Here is a 7,787-nt window from a genome sequence, read left to right as displayed (position 1 = left end):
CTTGGTTAGCAAGAGAGAAGCATGTGGTGGCTTATTTTGTTGTCATTTCTGTTGTTCAGATTATTAGGATTGTAATTCGGATATTGTCTTGTGTCAAACTATTTTATCTTTCTGTTTTGTCATAGCGGTTTGTTTAAGTTTATCCAGGTTGTTTTAGGATTTTATTCTGGTTTGTTTTTATTTGTCTTGTTATTCAAACCATTCCACCGGTATTCTAAAGCAAATCCGGTCTTTTATTATTTCCATTCATCTTTTTGATTGATCCTTTTATCATTTTGTTCAGCGTCGATTCTAGTGACATGACATGTACGCACAGTTGGGCCTAATCTTAAAAGTTAATCATAAAACCCCGAAAAATAAGGACGGTTTGAGAATATTCGGAGCTCGAGTCATGTGGAACTAGGGCAAGTAAAGCACAAAGAAAACCGTTTAAAAGCAAGATTCACCAAATAGGCATGAGGGTCGTTCATGATAATACGAGTGAGGGTGTCGCCCAACGGTGCTTTAGAAATGACAAATGAAAAGCAAATGCTGAATATAATTGTCAAGTCCAGCACCATCAGAAGAGACTATAAATCTATGTTCAATTGTGTTGTTTTCACTTGGCATGTTTTAAAGGCTGGAATGACGAAGGCATTTTATTATGCTACCTAAACACTTTATCCTTTGTTACCCCTTTTTGAGCCTTATTTGCTTTTCTTTCGTACCCCTCGTTCGGAATCAATAGCAACGACTAGGAAATACGAGCCTGGAAGGTAAAGAAAAAAAAAAGAAAAAAAATCAACAAAAAATAAAAAAAAGAAAAAGAAAAATGATAACAAAGAAAAAAAGAAAGTCAAATGAAAAAAGAGGAATTGGGAACTACGTTCGACCTGATTCCTCAAAGAGGATACATAGGTGCCTCATGGCTCGGTCATGGTGTAATAAAAATTAATAAAAAAAAAATATATAAATAAATAATCCCCAAGCAAGAAACTGGGGCAAAAGTTGCGCTTGTGGTGAGCAAATATGGTTCCGAAGGTTGTAATTTTGAACCTCAAATTGATTTGTTTTTTAGCCTTTGATACCCTTTCTTTCTAGCCCTATCCAAAAAACCCACATTACGGTCCAAAGAAAGACCTTCTGATCAGTCTTCAAAAGATGCCAAGTCAGACAAATGAGAGTCTTACCGGTGAACATAACACTCTGTTCCACAATAGAAAGGACTCTAATCTCCAGCAGAGAGAGTCATACCGGCAGCACTCCAAATCCCCAGCTGGAAAGTGATACAAATGAGAGAGTCTTATTGGTGAAAATCTTTACGGACACCATAAGGCGATGCGAGCTGAGAAAAAAACAAAATGAGAGAGGCTTGTTAGTGAAAACCCTTCGGACACTACAAGTCGAATAAGATTGAGAATCAGATGGGGAATTGTCAAGGGAAGGTCTTGAAAGACGATTGACGGCGGATGATAGGCCACATATGCATGTCATGACCATTAGAGTCGGTATCTGCGTTTGATAGGTTTTTATTTATAGTTTCTTTTGTTAAAGAGTCGTCTTTTTCCTTTGTCTTTTATTCCGTTCCTTTTTATCTTTCTCCTTTCATAGAAAAATACCCCAGTTGAGTCTGTTTGGTCAGAACAAGTGAGAATTGACTTCAAAATATGCCATCAGCTTTACAATTATGCAAGATGAGATCTGGCTAGTACATCCAAGTGGTATAGTCAGCAAGGAACAAGCGCGAGGCCAGTGTCAAGAAAGATATCCCCGGCAAAAGGGAATTGACAAAAGGATTGACGAATATCAAGAGAGATATCCTTGCCAAAACCAAAGGTTATAAACCTCAAGGCCAAGGCCCGTTGAACAAAGCAAGGAGAGCAGTGAGCATGATTTGGGGAAATTCATACTAGACTAAAAGGTCGGGGAAATGCCAGTTTCCGAGCTATGCCACAAAAGAAGAGGGATATCCCCAGCAGAAAGGGATTATCCCCAGCAAATAATATCATCCCCAACAAGTTGTGGAGCGCAGAGCAAGGAAGGAGAAAAGGAAAAGCCATCCCAGTAGGAGTATCACAACCAACCACCACGTTTTAAACTAACAAATTTTGTTTGATTTGAAACAGGTAAAGGAAATGGCATTGATGACAGAAATGCATGCCATAAGGGAGACTGTCAAACTGGGGCAGAAAATTTTCCTTTCATTTAGAAAATTTTCTGGAAGTCAGGTACCCAGTCGAGGAAGAATAAATATAACACCAGTCTCAAGGGAAGTGGTCTTTGAACCAGTGTTGCCCCCAACATAATAAGTTTCAATGGAGGAAGTTGTTCCCCAGCAGACAGAACAAAGGGATGACACTTGTGCTCAGAAAAGCAAAAGGCCAGTATCATCCCAACAGCCTTCCGAAGAGTGAAGCACTAGTTCTGAAGGAGTCAGAATCCCCCAGTAGTGTTATCCTCGACAGCGTTATCCCCAGCCGATAACATTTTATCCCCCAACAGGTAAGTAAATAATTCACCAACAGTGTTATCCCCAGCAGTTTCGAGGAGTCCAACACAAGTTTGGTGAAAATCGGTATCCTCAGCGGTTCCTTTCGGGGAAAGGCAAAACGAGTCTTAAGGGAGCTAGTCTTCGAAGAAAGAAGCTATGCAAAAACAAAAAAAAAAAAGAAGAAAAAAAAAAAAAAAATAAAGAAAAAGAAAAAAAAGAACAAAAAAGAAAAAAAAAGGAATTGCAAAGGTAAGTTTCTCAAACCTTTGATCATTACATTTTCCTCCTAAGATAAAAGTCCTAGTCTGATGAAATTTTCTACTGAGATATCAAATCTTAGTCTGATGAATCTTTCTCCAAAGCTTGAAAGGAGCTTGATTTATTTTTAAAAAATATTAGAGCTGAAGTCAGGAGCCCGCCTGGAGAATGAAGGTCGTTAAAATTTAAGAAATTGTTGAAATCAGGAGCCCGCCTGAAGAGAGGAAAGGCGTTTTATTTTTTTAAAAAAGTTGTTAAAATCTCGCCAGCCAAAGAGAGGAATGACATTTTATTTTTCAAAGTTGTTGTTGAGGTCAGGAGCCCCCCTGAAGAACAGAATGGCGATTTATTTTTGACATTATTGGTTGAAGTCAGGAGCCCGCCTGAAGAGAGGAAAGGCGTTTTATTTTTTAAAGTTGTTGTTGAAGTTGGGAGCCCGCCCATATAACAGAGGAATACATTTCAGTATTACATTTCAAGTGTTGAAGTTGGGAGCCCGCCCATATAACAGAGGAATACATTTCAGTCTTTTCATTTCAAGTGTTGAAGTTGGGAGCCCGCCCATAGAACAGAGGAATACATTTCAGTCTTTTCATTTCAAGTGTTGAAGTTGGGAGCCCGCCCATAGAACAGAGGAATACATTTCAGTCTTTTCATTTCAAGTGTTGAAGTTGGGAGCCCGCCCATAGAACAGAGGAATACATTTCAGTCTTTTCATTTCAAGTGTTGAAGTTGGGAGCCCGCCCATAGAACAGAGGAATACATTTCAGTCTTTTCATTTCAAGTGTTGAAGTTGGGAGCCCGCCCATAGAACAGAGGAATACATTTCAGTATTACATTTCAAGTGTTGAAGTTGGGAGCCCGCCCATAGAACAGAGGAATACATTTCAGTCTTTTCATTTCAAGTGTTGAAGTTGGGAGCCCGCCCATAGAACAGAGGAATAGACGCGTCTTGACAGAAGCGGCTTGTGAACATTAAATCATGCCCAGCATAACAGATCTGATAAAGAAAGCCATATCCGCAGAGGAACCACCAAAAAGCTTAATGAAGGAAGCCATGTCCCCATCGGACCGAACAAAATGATGAAAACTGGTATTCAGAAAAGCAAAGGGCCAGAAGTCTCGGAAGAAAAGCATCGGAAGAAAAGCACCGGAAGAAACGCAAGCAGACAAGAAAGCAAGGCAACAAGAACAAATTGCAGTCTAGCCTAACTTCTTGTTTTCTTTTAAGCACGATGTAACAAGGAGATCGGTAAGGAGTGGTAATAGCATGCGACAACAGTAACATTGCAGTCCGACGGTAGTCCCAGATACCAAAACTTCCCGAACTACATTGACCTGATTCCTGTTTAGCCCAGGATATGTAGGAAACCTTTGAAGCAAAGGTTCGGTTAAATCTTTTTCAAAAAATGCTTCACACGGAGTACTCGGATGGGCAAAAATCGCTCGCTTTATCTTTGCACGAAAACCCTTCGTGTCTTCGGGCAAAGAGGGGCAGCTGTAAGCACGTGATTTTTGCCCTATATGAGAATTACTCCCAAAAATTCAAAAAATAAAATGATTTTCCTTGGTGTGCAATTTTGTGATATTTTTGAATAATTATTTGTATTTGTCTGTGCATGTTTATTTGTTAAATTAATAAAAATACAAAAATATGTCGCATTTTGCATGTAGGATTTAATTCTACAATTGTTAGTAATTAAGTTGTTTTACAAAAATTAAAAATTACAAAAATAGGCATCTTTTGCATTTTTAGCATTTAATGTCCAAATATACAATTTTATGCTTAATTATTACTTAATTGTGCGTTAATTGTTATTGGGAGTTAATTTGCGCTTTTATAACTTAATTTAGTTCTTAATAATAATTTAAGCATTTTTAGAATTTAGTTTTAAAAAAATAAAAGAAGAAAAGAGAGCAAAAAATAAAGAAAAATCGGATTGGGCCACTTCTTCAAATTTCAACCCCAGGCCCAAAAAATTGTCCAACCTTCCCACGACCCGGTCCATTTCAAACCGGGTCGACCCAATCCATAACCCAACACCCCTTATCTTGCATTTCAAAAACAAAACAAAACAAAACAAAAAAAAAGAAAACCCTAAAAAACCTAAACTCATCCGCCCCCCCCCCTTCTCTTTCTCTCTTCTCCTTCACCATCTTCAAGCTCCAAACAAACCCATCAATGGCTGCCCCTCCATCCTCACGTCCAAGCAGTTCGCCATCGTCATTTCCTGTTTTGTCAGCACCATGTTCGCCACTGCTGCGTCTTCGTCGTCAATCATCATCCATGGCTGCCATGGCTAGTGCATCCATCGATGCCACAGCTGCGTCTTCGTCGTCCATGGCTGCTACCTTTCTTCTCCAGCTGCTGCTACTTCTGTTGTTCAATCTCACCTCCCATGGCCGCCTGTGTCGTCGCCTAAACGACCAGCTGCTTCACCACAGCCCGACGCGCAGCAGTCCGTCGACCACACTGCCGTGGTCCGCCATGGATGAGCATGCACAGCTGCGTCGACCAGCTGCTTCGGCTTCACGTTTCTGCTTCTGCTGGTGCTTCATCTTCTTCGTTTCGTCAAAGTTCGAGGGTTTTTCGTTGAGTCGAGGTCCGGTACGTCGAGTTTTCTGTCTGAGTTTTCCATTTCCGTTCGTCATTGGTCATTCCTAGTTAGTTGGATTTTGAGTTCCTCCGTATTTTATTTTTGATATTCTCAAATCTAAAATCGATAAATGTTTGTTTTATTCATTATTTTGTGAATTTTTCAGTTTGTTTCATTGTTCTTATTTATTGTTTAGGTAAAAGTTGTTAGTTTAATGTTGGTTAGATATAAATTGAAGTTTAATTAATTGTCTCTTCAATTTGTTTCATGTGTTTTATGTATTTTTCAGAAATTGTTAATATTGTTAAAATTCAAGTTTAAGTTCATAATTGTTTCTTCGTCGATCTTGTTATTTGTCTAAAAGAATTTAGTTGTAATAGGGAAATATGTTGGTTTAATCGTTTGAATACGTCATGTTTTGTTGTTTAAAAATAGATTTAATTCATGTTCATCTTTATTTGAAGTTCGTTTTAATTCAGTGATTTAATGTGAAGTTATGTTTAAATTTTTTTGGAATCATGTATCTTTGTTATAATTTTGTTGGATTTAATTTTAAAAGATCAATTGATTATTTGAAGTTTAGTGATTTGAATAAGTTTATTTGTCTTGTTTAAACCTAATACAAGTTTAATTCGAATTTGAATATGTTGTTGAATCTTTTCATTTATGTCCATACTTTGCTTGATTGTTTTTGAATCCGAAATTAGTATAAGTTTGATTTTTCTTGTTTATTGTTTATCATTTATGATTATTTCTTGAGTTTGTCTCATAATCTTGTTTAAGTTTAATATAGGAATTGTTGGTTGTAATGTTGTTAGAGTTGATTTTAAGTTCAAATGATTATTGAATTTAGAAATCTGAATATACTTGTTTGTTGTTGTTGTTGTTGAATCTGAAAGTAGGTTTGTTTGTTGCTAAAAATATTGTTCAATCAAATGTTAGTTGTTCTTTGTTGTTCAATTTGTATTCATGTGATATTGTTGTTGAATTGGTTCAGAAATCATGTTCATGTGATTTGTTGTTTGAATTTGTGTAGAAATTGGTCATATTGGCTATATTTTGGTTAAGTTTGATTAATTGATTGGTTAGAGCTGATGGGGGTAGTTTGGTAAATTACAGTACGTTTAGGGGTAAATTGGTAATTGCAATAAGGTCTGAGGGGTAGTTTGGTAATTGAACATTTTTGAATAATTCTTTATGTTAAGCATGAGGGACAAAATATAATGGGGTGTGAGTGATATAGTTGTTTAATATAAATGGGGGACAAGACAAAATGTAGTGGAGGGGAATATGGTAATTGTTTATGGTAGGCATGAGTGACAAAATGTAATGGGTTGGTTTGATATATTAGTTTAATGTAGTGGGGATGAGTGGGAAAATAATGGGTTTGGTAGGAGAAAGTGATTGATTTTAATTGATTAAAGGGTTGGGGATACAAATAAGAGGTCTGGAATCAGATTTTGGGAAAAAACAAGAAAAAGAACGGACAGAGAAGAATAGAGAGGATAAGAGAGATAAAAAAAGAGCTGAATATTTAAGAGAGAAAGAAAAATTCCGAAAAATATTTAAACTTTCAAATAAAAAAAAACTAAAAAAATCTTCTGCTTTCTTTCATTGTTTGAAATCAGCATTAATTGTTGTTGTTTCATCGAAGCTTGAAGCTTTTGGTTTTGGGATTACTACTCCACCGGTTTGCAAACTCGGTTCCTGGGTTGTTACTGTTGCTGGACTGTTGTTGCTGTGCTGTATTGTTATTACTGCTGCTGATTCTCATCTTCTTTTGTTTCCAATACCAGGTACACGACTGTAATACTAGCTATTGCAAGCTAATAATGTGGAAGCATGAATACATATGAAGAATGAAATTTTGAAGTTTTAATTTCGTTTTTCTTTGTTCCTTTTGTTGATTGTATTTAAGCTATTTCATGTATTACTAAATAATAATTGGAATAAGAAAAAATAACATAAGTTAGTCTTTAATGAATCGGTTTGGCAAAACGGGTTAATTCACTAGTTATGAAGGTTTCAAGATTATCAACAGTAGGTTAATCATGAATAAGTAGTTAAATTTAGCCAAGGCATGAATTTAAATTAAATTTCGTAAATTAGGCATTAAGGCATGATTTGAGTTCAAGCAAGATTAGAAGAACGTTTAAGTTTAATAAACTTTCTAATAAGCTTTAGTAATTATGGTTAAAATCTAGTTTCAAATGGTTGTAAATAATTAATCTCAATAATTTTTCTATAACAATGCTGAGTTGTATTTGATTCTTTTGGATATTAGTTGTCGAATTTTTATTTTATTTACAATTTCGAAATTTTGAGTAAAATTCCTTTTTCATCAATATTTGTATTAATCTAGCAATTAGCATGCCATGTTTTCTTAAAAAAAAAAACAAGCTAGTAATTAATTAGGATTTTCTTTCTTTATTTTAGAGACTAATTTTTATAGAAAAATGTAG

This window comes from Nicotiana sylvestris, chromosome 12 (genome assembly GCF_000393655.2).
Source record: "Nicotiana sylvestris chromosome 12, ASM39365v2, whole genome shotgun sequence".
NCBI lineage: Eukaryota > Viridiplantae > Streptophyta > Magnoliopsida > Solanales > Solanaceae > Nicotiana > Nicotiana sylvestris.
Note: the sequence above shows the minus strand (reverse complement) of the source record.